Source organism: Apteryx mantelli, chromosome 4 (genome assembly GCF_036417845.1).
Source record: "Apteryx mantelli isolate bAptMan1 chromosome 4, bAptMan1.hap1, whole genome shotgun sequence".
NCBI lineage: Eukaryota > Metazoa > Chordata > Aves > Apterygiformes > Apterygidae > Apteryx > Apteryx mantelli.
The window spans coordinates 76009289-76025191 of NC_089981.1; the positions used below are offsets into that span (position 1 = coordinate 76009289).

The 15903-nt window shown below is 38.7% G+C and overlaps 1 protein-coding gene across 3 annotated transcripts in view; it reads right to left on the bottom strand.

The window, feature by feature from the left end:
* SETD3 (SET domain containing 3, actin N3(tau)-histidine methyltransferase) overlaps window positions 1–15903 on the bottom strand; it is a 63846-nt gene that overhangs the window by 46723 nt on the left and 1220 nt on the right. The window lies entirely within an intron of this gene.

Below are 15903 nucleotides of genomic sequence, written 5' to 3' on the forward strand. Positions count from 1 at the left end.
CAGTCCCTAATATCGTCACATCCTTATAAAGAACAGCACAGAACAGCGTCCACCATCTCCCAGAGGAATAGTGAAGTTGCTCTGCTCTGCCTAAGGCTGTGATTTTCAACCCCACCTCTATTTTCTTTATTTGTTGCTCCTCATATTCAACTGGTTCTGTACTCTTTCCCTTTTCTCTCCTAACAGCAGTTAGGGCTTATCACTCATACTTAGTATCTCAAGAAAAAAATACCCGTACATAACTTTAAGCTTAATATCAAGAAATGGTCAGTTAGATTGCACTATATATTAAGAACCAACTAGTCATATATTAATTCTCTATCAATGTTAATATTAGCATTCTGACTATAACTAAAATTTGTATTAGAAGATAAAGTACAAATATATGTGTGTGCAGCTGTCTTTGAAATATAAAGATGTATGTTCCTGTAGCCACCACTGAAATTACTGGTGCGCAAACAGAATGCCTGTCATTGCCATAAGTTTTTTTCTTCTCACTAAGCACTCGAACTATGTTATCATTTCCATTTAATGTATGATTGTAATCAAAAAATTTCACCCTTTATGATTTCCACCTTGCCTGATTTTCAGCATAAAAAAAGCTATCTTTCTAAACAACTTAGAACTATAGGAGAGGAGAAATGGAAAATGTAGAGTGCAACAATACAGTGCTATTGCCACTATCACAGTTTTGCACAGCACTAGCACATTTTAACTGGATACTGCAGTAACACTAACTCCTGTAAGTAGTAAGTAACCACACAAAAACTCCTTTTTAATGAAGGAAAAATAGAAAGTCTATGCTACACGTGTATGTAAATGTTGTCTTTTAAAGATAAGTATCATTTAAATTAAGAATAATAACAAAGTACAAAGACAAATCTACCACAGCTGTAAACCCAGTAAGCCAACAAACCTACTCCATGCCAAATAGAGCGATCATGTTCTTGAACAGGAGGAGAATAGACACAATTCACTTTCTCTAGACCAAAATTTAGAAAAAAAGGGCTTCTTTCAATTCTCCCTATTTAATATAAGATTTAAATGGAAAAAGCTAAGATTACTATAATAAGTATTATGATGCATACAAAATAATGCACATATTTATATGACACAAGTTACCTAAATGCACCAGCACTCTTTAATCTCAGAAGTCAAAATCAAATCAACTGTGAATTTTTTTCTCTAGTTCTCACTAATGAAAAGAACTTGCTGGCAAAAAAATTTATTTACATATACACACACACACACACACACACACATATATGCCTACATTCACATGTGTTTCCAAATTAATACTTATTTCTCTTTCTACAGGAAGGGTTTGAGTACATTTACAGCATATGCAGTTGTCACCACTTTAAAAACAGTTAACATCAACTAAATACATCAAAAACATTGTGAGATAACATTTTTGCTTTGGTACTTATTCAGAAAACCCAGTTCATGCAAAGCATCCATTTTTCAATAAGATGCTGCTTTTACTTAGTTTTACAGCTGGGCTGCTGACTAAGGCATAAGACAGTCACGCGACTGACTTGTGTTTCAATAAACTCAAATGTAAAGTACATTCTGACTGTTTCTGAGGACACTGCTTACATGCTTTGTGCTGGAAGAGCTGTTCGCTATGACTGTGAATGTTTTGCTGCAATCCCCAAAGTAACCCCCTCAGCAGATACAAAAAAAAATTTAACAAGGTTTGGCCCACCAAAGGAATGAGATTAGCTTTTGTCAAAAGCACACCCCTAAGGCTCACTTAAGAGAACACCCCAAAATAAACTCCAAAAACCATAAATACAGAAATGTTAACAGTCTGCCAAATTTTTATCAAACAGTATGTCACTGCTCAAAGTAAGACCTATAGTTATACAGGTAATTTTGGTTTTATGTATCAGCCTACCCACGTACATCAGGAAGTAACCTACCACATAATATTTAATTTCACATGTTCATACACTAATTCATAAACTAGTAGATACATGCTACCTTTGCCTATATGTATTTAAACTATTTTCCAAAAAATCCCATAAAACCAAAGATTTCATAAATTTCACAAATAGCTCCTGTGATGGCTTAACATAATTTGTTTTACTTCCCATTGCAATGGGCCAAGAACGCTCAAAATCACTTTAGTACATGTCATTTCAGACAGCAAGCTCTTGAACCATGCTAGCATACTCAAACAGTAAGAGTATACTTATGTCACAGGATTAAATACAGGACAGACACTACAACTGTGTATGCACAACTGCAGTTCTCCTACTTTGCCACTCTTCTCATTCCAGAAACATTAATATCAATGATGGCTTACGTGATCAAAGACTAAGATCTTTTATCAGTATTTCTTGTACTTTACTTAGAACAAGATTAAGTGACAATAGTAACACAAACCCTTACTAACGACTATAAAGGCATTAGCAACAGTTAAAATGCAGCAATACTGTGTCAAAGGCTATGTATTTTCTTAATAGAGATGCAACAAAACAGTGTAACACCAATTACATTGCCACAAAGTGAACAACTAAGAGAAGAAGTTCAGTCCCCATTCAAAACAACTGATATACTTGGAAATTTTGACAGATCCTAGGGTAAAATCAAAGACTGCAGGATGGTGGTATCTAAGCACACATTGTTCCAATGGAAACAGGTTTTAGAGCCCAAAATGTTCATTTCACATGCCCCTCAGTATAAGTGCTTCCTAATCACTAGCAACCAGAATAATTTTAACAACCAAACAAGATGTGGAACCTCTTTAACCTTTTACCTAGCAAAAACATCAATCATTCCCCCATGTATTACTTCCTTCAAAAAAAAAAAAAAAAGAGGGGAGAGAACAACAAATAAATATTTTTAGTATTGTGTGTAAATTCTCTAAGATATGCAGAAAAGACACCTCAACACACTTTTAAAGCTTCTTCCTCTTTCACAGACCCTGGAGGTAATGAATACCCTCACTATATTGCTGGGTCTGCTTCAAATAACAGCTAGAGCATAAGTTGAGCCTGGCTGAACAGTAAAACAAAACAAACTCCCCCAAACCCCAAAATGCTTCAGTATCACTGTAAAGTTTTGGGTTTTTTTACGTCCTCTTTTAATTGCATTATAGTCAATGACATATAAATAATACAAAACTAGGCAATAACATATATTCCAATTAACTGGACTATCTCCAAGGAAGAGATTTAAAGCTAAAGATGCTTAACGCCAAGGACTACTGTTTAATTGCAACAATAATTCCACCTAAGCGGAATGCCCTCAAGCAACTTAACAGCAAGTGGGACCATGATTATTTCTACGCAGTGAAAAATCCTAACAGTTCTGTTTATTTCTTGTCTTAATGCCTTTGTCTACCTCCTGCTTTCTACACATATCGCAACTCTGGTATAATTTACTACTGCCTGCTAGGCTGCTCCTGTTGGGCCATCATACTGACCACTTACATCTCCCATCGCTGCATAGGCAGCACTTTCTATACGAGTGCTTACCCCACATTCTCCAGGCCTTTCTAGAAATGTAACCAACCCAAACTTTGAGGCTTCTCATCCAAACAGCTAGATGATATATCTATAACCATATATTGAAGATACCATGACCCTTTCATTCATAAGGACCTCCTATTCTCCTCATTCCTTGCAATTGCAAACCATTTACTGTAAAAATTAGAACCAGTCATACATAATACACTTAAAACAAGAGACCTATTTGACCTCTCTTCATCCCAGGGACTGAAGTGGGTCAAGGTGAATTTCTTAAACACGTTAAGCATCTTTCTCTATACTTATATGAAGAAAAAAAACAAAAAGTGTTTTAGAAATATTTTTAATGAAAAGTAGGAAGGAAAGAAGGTATCCATAGCATTAAAAGATTCAACAAGCTTTAAGATCTGTGCTATGCTATTTGACAGCACATGTGATTCTTGCAGTCAAAATCAGTTTCATTATACACGCACATCTTATAACAACTTAAATTGGTTGAATGTTTCAATGCCACTGCTGAGCCCCCAAAACGCTGAAGAACCTGTATTTGGACATTGTATTGACACTACACAGTGGACATAATTAAAATTTTGCTTGAACTTATTGATATCTGAAACTGGCTAGTTCTACATTATTTCCTGGAATACCCTGTTCTTACAAAACAGGATCTAAAAAGTTTTGATAACTGCTGTACTATTTTCTAGCCAAGAGTGAAGCACAGCTGTTTCATCAAGCTTCTGTCCATAGCAGATTAGCTCACTAAAGGTGCACTGAAAAAGTGGTGACGCTGGCACTTCACCTTGACTGGTAGCACTTAGTATTACTATTAGCTCATAAAGAACAAAACACACCCAAGATAATGTAAACAAAAATGCATATTCAAAGCATAATTCATGCAAAAGACTTCTGGGCTTTGGCCAGGAACTGCAGTACAAACTTGCATGAATTATGAGAACTTAACAGTGAGGAGAACTCCAGTAGATATGTGTGCCTTTTCTTAAACTGTTCTAGGGCATTTGGGAATATCTGTCAGGTACCGTGTTTGCTGTTAATTTGGGGTGTTGGGGGAGAGAGGGGAGATCTATCTCTTAAATGATTCATGTGCCTTAGACAATTCTGAAAAACACTGGATAGTATTTTGAAAGAGAACTGAGTCCAGAGTAGTAGGGAACGTTGTCATGCTGCACTTCTTCATATCCAGATAGTACACCCACCTGCATTCCTGCTGTGGGTGTGGAGTTACATTAGCTAGTCATGAAAACGCACACAACACCACTGGTCATTCTTACCAGCATTACCACCATTCAATTCCATACGTATCCACGTGAAGTTTGAACAAAACAGAAGCATCTTCATTAAGTGGTATGATACTGCAATGGTTCATAGTGCATGAATATATCACAATGCAAGTGAAAAAAGAACACCTCTGTTCTTAATAGCTCAAAAGAAACTTTCCTAACAGAATTATTACAGACTTGCCCTGTAGCAGAGCATATATACATATATATGCATAAAAAATATAAAAATATATATAAACATAAAAATATATAAAAATACAAATATAAAATATATAAATGTATATATAAAATATATAAATATATATATATATATATTTTTTTCCTGGGGAATCCTGGCTGAGTAGATCATGGCCCTCAAGCCCAGTTACATCACACTTCAAGATACCATAATTCTGGTATCCTTGGAAATACTCATGGCAGACCAAGCACTTCTGAAACCCAAAAGAATGCTATTATGACAGTTCGGAAAGGAACTTCTCACAACGTTTAAGTACAACAGGTAGAGTATAATTTTAGTTTAAGCTTCTGCTAAGAGTGCCTGATAAATGATGTAATTTAGGGTTGCTAAGAGTTAGAAGGCTTTCCAAATCCACTTGCCTTAAGCCCACTCCCCATTTTGTGGTTAAAACGGTAATTATTCTAGAAGGAGTGACTAGGAATTTCAGCTAAATTTCTGACAATTTTCTGGTCATTTTATCACAGACCTTGAAAGTGAAGAAGCAGGTTCCTCTGAGCCACTTTTCACCTTCTGGCATTCAGAGTTGACAACTCTAGGGTCTCCTCCCAGTCCAGTCAAACTAGTAACACTGTAGTGGTTTTTAAAAATAAAGCTTTTGATACAGGCATTTGAGATATCAGGTACAGGAAAGATACTGCAACATTAAGTATAACTTTACTTCACACCTGAGCTTTCAGAGGTTGAATAAGGTAAAAAAAATAAAATGCACACAGACTATAAGCCACTGTAAACTGCAGTCAGCTTCTCAGAAGTTTTAATTTTTGTGATTCAGAATAATTATGGCAGAACTATTTGGTAGCACATTTTTGGCATGCTTGCAGGTGAGAAAACAGACCAAAGCAAAAAATGTTTCACAAACATTTATTTTGGCAAACACATTACAGAGTAAATACATTGCCCCTTCCAGTTCCAGAACACATTCAGGAAAACCACTGACACCCTGAGCTATGCACTGCTTTCTGAACAAAATCTTCTACTCTAATGTATTAAAGGAAAAAGATTGAATAGCATTTTTCCACAAAAGGATTGCCTCAAGAAGTATACTTACCACTGTAAGGCGCCCTTTGAAAACCCTTGGTTTTCCCACCCTGCCTATCCCCAGCCATGTCACTCACCTAAACCTTCCACCCCCAGGCAGGCACCAACAGCCAGACTAGGACTGACCAGACTGCCAGACCCTACAAGCAATAGTCCAAAGTGTTCACATGGTAAGGAGCTGCATCCATTTCTATAAAACCCTTATGAATCCCAGAAACTAAAGCCTGTATCTCATGTCTCCGACTCCTCCACAATGAGATTTCAATGTTCCTTTTCCCCAGCTACCTGCATTTCTATTTTCCCAGGGCCATCTCATTTCTGCAAAGCCAGCATATAGATACTGCACTGACCTCAGATTTCAGTGTCTTGATTTTCAAAAATCCCAGGGCTTTGCAGATTCAGCACCTTTCAATCTCCTCTAAGATGTGCATGGCTTTCTGCGCCACAGCAAGGTGCAACAGCTCAAGAAGAGAGACTTCAGAACTAAAGTCTGCTGCCGTAGCTAGGGCCTTACCTCCCTCACCAGGAACACCACCATTTCCCTCGTTCTCCCTGATTTGTCCAGTGAAGGACAACGAACTGGGGATTGTACTAACCACCAAACCACATTCAGAACACTTGCAAGATGAAGTTTATCTTCATCAGCCTAAAGTAAGAATTTCTTATCCGATGCAATCTCAAGAACAAGAGAAAAAGCAGCAGCGTGACTTCTGACAATAGCGGCATTAGTGTTAATATTCTGCTTACCAGTTCCTGTACCTAAGGATTTGCTACTCCCAGAAATAGAACTATTGTCTACTAATCTGGCAAATTTCTAAATCAAGAGAAAGAGGACATCCCAGTCAGGATAAGGATGGAAATGACCAAAGGATTCTTCTTTAGAGAGCACACAAAGGACAGAAGGGAACACGAACACAGTTAATGACTATATCATTCAGAAGCAGCTCCTGACATCTTGCTGTAGGTGATATTGGTGTAATATTTCTATCCACCAGAGAAAAGTGCATTCTGGGAGCAGCAGTACTTTCCAAAGCTAGAATACTCAAGTCTTGTTCCTTAGGACAACGTGTCACATACTGTCAGGGTAAAAGTCTGCAGAAAATTGCTCAAAGCAGGTTCCTATTATTAACCTGATCTGACATTCCTGAGAGTTTTCTGGGGGGGGGGGGGGAGAAGCTGTATCCTTTACAAAAGGTAAAACGTTCCTCAAAGTTTCAAAGAATTTTGCTTTCTTAAACATAAAAGAGTGAAACACTGGTGGAAAAACTAAAGTTACCTTACTACATTAAACTTCCCATCTTCAAAGTAGGCATACACAGTTTCTTTAGGACTATGACCTCAGTTTGCTACAGTATACAGAATAAGTCTTTGGCTAGTCGTATCATTATTAAAAAAAGAAAAAGCAAAAAAACTTTGCACCCCTACCTCCAGCAGACTTACAGAGACTAATTCTGAGACACTGCAAAATAAAGTAAGCAGTTATTACATTAGGAAGCTCTTGTTTCATTTTAGTCTTTCCAATGCCCATACTCAAAGTACAATTGGACAATTTCTCATATTCAGGCATCCATTCAAAGATTTAATAAGCCAGAGGAACAGGTTGCACAAACCAAGCATCCTACAGGGACAGGAGGGAATCACAACACTGTCTGTCATTGTCTTGCAAGCAGGAATGCCACTTTTTTTTTTTTTTATTAGAGCAGTGAAATGGAAAAATTGTGGTTTCATGAACCCTTATAGACCTCACCATATTATTCCCAAGAATCAGCCAGGAGCAAATTGAGAAATAATTGTTTAAATACTGACTTCCAGAAAAAGGAGCAGAAAGTAGACACCAATCCAAAACTGACTGCCCCATGAAAATCCAGCAGTCATTTTCTGCAACTTTTCAAGCTTTACAATGACTGTATCAGCTTCTTCACTGTACCAGCACACAAAACCTCTCAAATTGGTATGACAACCAATTTCATTTGCTCCTGACTGACAGAATCAGGTGCAGCATGCCCCAGAGGGAAAGGATGCATCTCTATTTTAAGAAGAGTTAATGTATTAATATGTCATCAGTACAACTCTGGACAGGAAAGTGAAAGATGAAATGTTGGTGCTGGTCATCCCAAGCAGACAGCCATTCTCCCTCTCCACCAGCCAACCTGGGCGACTTCCTCCAAGTCTAAAAACAATATTCCAGAAACAGAATTCCTCTGGGGGGGAGGAATCATTCATGCAGCTTCCTGCTGAGACCCACTTTATTTGGAGAAGGTAGCTTCCAAAGTAAAGGTTATTCAATTGCAAGATCATAAATACATTCACAGCAGCCTCCAAACATTAATATCAAAACTTAGGCAGTGTTCTCCTCCATGGTGGGTGGCAGAAGTTAGAAAAATTGTGCTGGTTCAGAAAAGTTAGGGATGAGTACCAAGAAAGGACTGTTGAAGTGCAGTCTCATCAAGCTCCTGAACCCCAGTAGCTCTATCCATGCCACCTGGAAGTTCCCAGATCAGCCAGAGGTCACCACCCTTACAGGGCAATGGAACATCGACCCAGAACGCTGTGAGCTTATTTTGAGAAGTCAGTTTTGTTTATATGAAAGGATCCAAACTGAGCTGGATAAATCAGTCAAAGGGTTTTAAATACACAACTGTAGATACTTCCTAAGAGCATGTCCAATGAAAAAAAACTCCTCCAAACTATGCAGACACATTAAAAAATGCTTACATATCAAGGATTCAACTGGCAGGACTGAATTAACTTTTAAATAGGCGTAGGGCACCAGCCAAGACTGTAAGATATAAACATTTTGTTACTGGTTTTAAAGAATTAAGAAGTTCAACTTTGTAAACACACATCAAACTATTTCATTCTGTCAGTAGTCAATGGAAGAATATATTGGCAATACTGTCTATGCAGGTAGAAGAATCTAATGTCAAATTATCCACACACCTAAACAGAATGCTTCCACCTTTGGACTTTAGCTTCCAGAATGATAAAACATAGTCTATTGTCTAAACATTTGATGCTTCATTCTTTTTTCTGCAATACAAAGCTTGTATAGCTGCCTGGAACCAGAGACTTGTTATAAAAGGATAACTCAGTATTTGCTAACTCAGGCATCTGTTTTGGTTTCATGAGATATGCTCTAGTGGCCTAATATTTTCACCTCTTCCAAGAATCAGAAATTAAAAACTGAAGAATGAGAAGGCAAACTGTTCTGTTACAACTCCATCGTTTTAAGAACTGTAAATAGGTGCGATTTTCAAGGATCACTTCTTCCACGCTCAGGAATGGCCCATCCCCATGTGCAGGAAGTCAAGCGAAGGAGGCCTGCATGGATGAATAAGGAGCTCCTGACTAAACTCAAACATAAAAAAACAAAACAAAACAAAGAAAACACAACAACACACACACACCCCCCACACAGAGAAGAGATGGAAGCAGGGTCAGGTGACCCAGGAGGAATATAGAGACTATGTGCAAGCATGAAGAGAGGGAGTTACAAAAGCCAAAGCCTACCCAGAGTTGAATCTGGCAAGGGATGCGAAAGGCAACAAGAAAGGCTTCTTCAGGTACAACAGCAGCAAAAGGAAGACTAGGGAAAGCGCAAGCCTGCTGCTGAATGGGAATGGGGAGCTGCTGACAAAGGACAAAAGGCTGAGGTACTCAATACATTTTTAATCTTAATCTTTATTGATAAGACCTGCCCTTGGGAATCCCAGGTGCCAGAGACCAGGGGAAAAAGTCCAGGGCAAGGAAGACTTATGCTCAGTGGAAAAGAATCAGGTTAGGGAATGTTTAAACAAACTGGACATACACAAGTCCATGAGACCTGATGGGATGCATCCATGAGTGCCGAGTGAGCTGACCCATGTCACTACAAGGCCTCTATCTGTGAAAGGCTGTGGCAATCAGGCAAGGTTCCTAAGGACTGAAAGAAAGCAAACGTCACTCCTATCTTCAAGAAGAGCAAAAAGGAGGATCTGGGGAACTACAGACAAGTCAGCCTCACCTCAATCTGTGGGAAGGCGTTGGAGCAAATGATCCTGAAAACCATTTCCAGAGAGAGGTCAAAAAGGTGACTGGGAGTAGTCAGTATGGATTTAGGAAGTGGAAATCACACCTGAACAACCTGACAGCCTTCTAAGACAAGAAGGCTAGCTCCGGGGACAAGAGGAGAGCAGTGGATATTGTTTATCTTGACTTTAGTATGGCTTTTGACACCATCTCCCATCACATCCTCAGACAAACTGAAGAAATACAGATTAGAAAAACAGACAGTGAGGTAGAATGACAACTGGCTGAACTGCCAGGCTTAAAGGGTTGCAGTCAGCAGCATAAAGCTGGAGGCTAGTCATCAGTGATGTACCCCAGGGGTAAATACTGAGGCCAGTACTGCTGTACATCTTCATTATTGACCTGGATGATGGGACAGAGTGCACCCTCAGCAAATTTGCAGACAATACAAAACTGAGAAGTGGCTGATACACCAGATGGTCGTGCTGCCATTCAGAGGCACCCTGACAGACTAGAGAAATGGGCAGACAGGAACATCATGAAGTTCAAAGGGAAATGGAAGGAGCTGCACCCGGGGAGAAATAACGTCACACAGCAGCACGTGGTGGGGGCCGACAAGTTGAAAGGCAGCTTTGTAGAGAAGGACCTGGGGGTCCTGGTGGACAAGGAGCTGAACATGAGCCAGCAAAGCATCCTTGCAGCAAAGAAGGCCAACAGCCTCTTCGGCTGCATCATTAAGAGTGTTGCCAGCAGGTTGAGGGAGTTAATTATTCCCTGCTACTCAGCACTGGTGAGACTACACCTGGAGTGCCATGTCCAGTTCTGAGCTCCCCAGCACAAGGAGGGCATGGACATACTGCACCAGGTCCAGCAAAGAGCCACAAAGATGATTAAGGGATTGGAGCATATGTCATACAAGGAGAGACTGAGAGAAGTGGGACTGCACAGACTGGAGAAGAGAAGGCTCAAGGGGATATTATCAATGTGTATAAATACCTGAAGGGGAGGCAGAGGGGGAGAGGTGGGTGAGGGAGGGTAAAAAGAGCCAGACTCTTCTTAGTGGTTCCTGAGAGGGAACAACACTGAGAGGGCAACAGGCAATGGGCACAAACTGAAATACAGGAAATTCTATTTAAACATGGAAAAAAAAAACTTTTACTGTATAGATGATTGAACACTGGAACAGGTTACCCAGAGAAACTGCGGAGTCTCCATCCTTGCAGATATTCAAACCCAACTGGACAAGCTCCTGAGCAATCTGCTTTCAGGAGAGGTTGGACTAGACAATCTCCAACCTCAGCCATTCTGTGAGACCTCTTAACTTTAGGAACACCCCTTCAGACAACTATGGTGTCCTCCTTTCTGCCTATATGAGCAGATAGTATTTTATCTACTATCTGCTAGACTACATACTACCATTGGTGTGCAATTCTTCTCCTGAATGTTTGGATTGCTCCCAATCTGCAGAAACAGTATTTCTCAGCCATCTCTTAACCAAATAACTTAATCATGGAAAAAAAAAATTCTTAAACCACCTTGAGCAGCACTGCCTTTCTTAAAAAGAAGCTTGCACACACGATAATGTTTGTGGTTCCCCCCCCCCCCCCAATCTGTTCACAGACCAACTTCTGACATTTTATAGACCACAGATTGGGAACTTTACTTGCTGACTGGAAGAATTAAGGTTCTGGTAGAACTTTTTTTTAAATTTTTTTTAACTTTGAAAGAGAAAAATAAATCAAGGGAGCAGTACAAACATCTTTCCAGGTTAACATTTCTATACATTGATACATGTGCTCATATACATTCACAAGCATAACTGCAGACACCAAGAAACTTGAGACTTGAATTAGCAACAGGCAAATTTGCAAAACTATCTTTCAGAACTCTTTGAAATATTTCAATAGAAAAAAAAATCTGAAAGCCCCTTCTCCCAGTGTCTGAAGTTATGTGGCTACATCTATAAGCTTTGTCATCAGGTAAGGGTAACCAACAAACGTCTCTAGGACTAGGCGCAAAGACAACCACAGTGGTTCCAACCCACAGCTACTCAAGCTCATTCCCCTCCCACCACTCATCCTTGAGTGATTGACTGGGGAAGGAAACAGGGTATGCCTTGGTTGCCATTTATTCCCCTACTGCCCTTCCTCATAACTCATATCCCCTTAAACTATTATCAGTATAGGCTTGCTGAACGAGATCCAGCACATGGGAAGTACCGGTCCTATGATGCAGGTTCTGTGGAAGAGGAAACCCACAGAATATATTCTGTTTCCACTCCACTAAAACAACACTACATGAAGACTTGGGCACTAGTGTTATATAGCATTAAAGACTTTTAAAGGAAGATTCTGCTATTTCTGTTAACTGCTTATTAAGAAATACATGCAATGCTTGCACTGAGAGAGATTTAGTTTTGTTGTGAGTTGCATAATTCCAACACTATCATACCCTAAAATGTATTTTTCTCTCTCCCCCTATATGTTATATAACATATATATACACACATTTTTATACATACATAATATATATAAATATTTATAAAATATATAAAAAAGCAAAATCTAAAAATTGTCCCACATGCAAAAGAATCAAAGTGTTAACACAAGAGCCCAAGAGATGCACTCCCCTTCTTTCAGGTGCAGGTTGCTGGCATGCTAACAGAAACAACTGCAAAGCAGCTAATTATAACTGGTACATTTACAGTCCATCTTCAGCTACAAAGACAGTTTTGGCCTACATTAACAGACTGGCTGAAAGCCATGGCAGCTCAAGCACAGTTGTTCAGTCATTTCCAGCAGAGGTCCTTCAGAAATATTGAGAAGACATCCGAGAGTAAAACATAACAGGAAGTAGATACTAATCTCATCCCATGCATTTGACAGCCTTTAACTTTGCCTTGGGCTCAAAAATTCTTCTGAAATGTAGAAGAATCAAATTAGAAGTAATATTCTATTTTGGTTCTTATTAGGACATCAGCAGCTAGAGGCTCAGAAACTTACCTTTTGTCTTACAACATTGTATCACCTAGACCTGGCCTTGAGGCATCTAAACATCTGTTCCCATGCACTCACTGGAGACAAAGCTGCGCTCAAAGTCATTCACATCTCAGCATGTTTCAAAGACAGACAATGTGGAATTTTTCCTGCATCTGATAGGTACTCTGCTTTAGCCTGCGCAACAGATCCCAGAACTGAAAGCAAGATTGTAGTGATACCTCTTCAGCACTCCAAGGAGTAAGGTATAGAAAAGATTAGCAGAATTGCTGAACAATGTGGGAAAAGGGGTAAAGGACAGACAGGGACAGAACTGGAATAGTCATTTGGTGGAAGAGATGCAGGCAAGAGCCAATATAGGACAGAGAAGCTAAAAACAGAAAAAGGGAGCAAAGAAGGTTATGGCAGAGGAAGAGCAGGAGCAAGAATGTAAAGCAATGTTAAAAAACCTGGGCACTGAACTTGTTTAATTACTACAGTACAAGCTTCTTCAGTCTAGCTGCAGATCCACAGACTAACACTGACAGCATTAACAGGGCACTTTTAAGGTAACATCAAAAACTCCTAATGTGCTTTATTTATAGATTTGACTGGTCCTTTCACATATTTTACACTTTATTTTTGCTTAAAACATTTTTAAACCTCTGAAACCAGATCCAGGAAGCTGAAGTGCCTCTAATAAGTTTGCTGGCAAACAACAGCCAGAATTAAATTCATAATTCTTTGTTTGCTATGAAAAACTGTACCATCATAGGTTCACCAACATTATTGCAAGTCTAAAGCATCTGGAAAAAAGAGAAGTTAGCACTACTGCTGTATGCACTGCATGCAACTACTCTGAAAAGAGCAAAATTTATTAAACCATTTTGTTTTTAGGTTACAGAAAAATTATGGTATATAAATATTACTCTGATACTGAGAAACAGCCATGCTGCAGAGTAATATCAAAAGTAGTTACTAAAATTAGCTAAATGTTTATTTGATCCACTTATAAAATCCACCGATTTTAACAAATTCAGCTAATTACCAGGAAGCAACTTCCAAAGACATTGAGTCTTATAATTAGAATCAAAGAACACTGTCTTGACAATATTCTGACCTGGTATGCTCAAAATACTCTTAGAACTACTAAAAAAGTAGGAAGTACTATCAGTAGAGAGTTAGACATTACTTCTTTCATTTTAGTTGAACCTGGTTAAATACTAAAACCAGAACTGCCTCAAGTGAAGTATAAACTTCTGGTAAGAAACTATTAAAGCGAAAATAACACAAAATGCTAAAGGGGCAAAGAAGAGTGGCAATATATAAGTCAACATCCCAAAGACAAGCTTATGTATTTCACAATTACTATCACTTATCAGCTTGTTAATCCTGAACTGATTAATACCTAAGAATACTGTTTTCTTTTCCCTGCTCTTTCACTAAAGCTTACTGTCTTCGGCAGGAGGAAGGCTTCTTACCGTAAACACCTCGCTGATCTTCAGGGGAAGATAGTTTACTAGCTGCCACACAGGAAACAATTCAGACTCACTCTCAACAATTAATAACCTTTCCACCTCCCCTACAAACCAGCTCCTTAGACAACTCTGACTAGAAGAGTAAAAATATTTACTCTGCAGGAAAAATAAATAAATGGACAAGGTAAACTCCACCACTTTGCCATCCTACTCTTGTCATTTCATTTCTTTACTTGAATTTAGGTCTTCCTGAAGACTCCCACACAGTTTTTTTCCAAATTCCTTTCCTTCAAGCATAAAGGATGAAAACTAGTGCACTGGTTTTTTTATTCATATATTTTTAAATACAGTCTTCATTTATAAAAATATTAACATCACTTTATAGACCTAAGACTCCTAATTGAGAATCAAGCAATTCACCCTGGTTCAGACATCAGAGCACAGACAGAACTAACAAAACAGCCCACGCCTACAAAAACACTTGTCGCTTAACACATTGGCATCATGGTATGTCCTACCTTACTTTACCAAGTGCTGAACATTACTATGTTCTGGTGGTAAAAATACAGATCCCCTGATATCTTCAATATCCTCAGACTGTCTCTTTCTTTTAAAGAACAACCACTAAAACGCTCATTTTCTGAAACAATATATCAGTTTAACTGTATAATCAGCATCATTATGGTGAAGTATGATATTCAAGTTCATTGTATTAATTACAATAAAAATGTCATTAAGATGTTCACTTTTCTATACAGAGGGACATAATGTGTTTTATTTTTAAGTTATTTACAATATCACAATTAGAAGCCTATTTAAAAATTCAGATCCAACTTCAGCATACAGCTCAGACCATCTCTAACTGGAAACAGCAATGTACAGATTACAAATTATTTCAGGGTTTGGGCTTCTTGCCCCCTTGCCAAGATCCCAGCTCTATCTCTAGGCATGCCATGACATGGATGTATTTTTCAGATTTTATTTCAACACATACTTCAATCCAGCCAGCTAAACATAGCTGAAACCTCCATTAAAGTGAAAGCTAGCATGCTTGAATCTTTACCATACTAAATAACCTAACTGAACAAAAATATCTGAAAACATCCCCCCTCTTTTGGCCCATCGTGCTATTCCCTCCAGCAACTTCTACACCCGCTTACAATTTTATACCCGGACAAGATATCAGACATGTAGAATGCTACAGTCACTTACTTATCTACAGTAGTTTCAAAATGCTATATTTTGAACTGCCACTCTAATGTAGAAGTTAGGAAGTTGTTGAGAATTAAAGACACATGCAAAGTGCAGCCTCAGCTTAAGCAACTCTATACAAGTCCTGCTCTGAGTAGGAAAGGACAACGAGGAACAGTTTCATTACAAGTTCCATTTTAG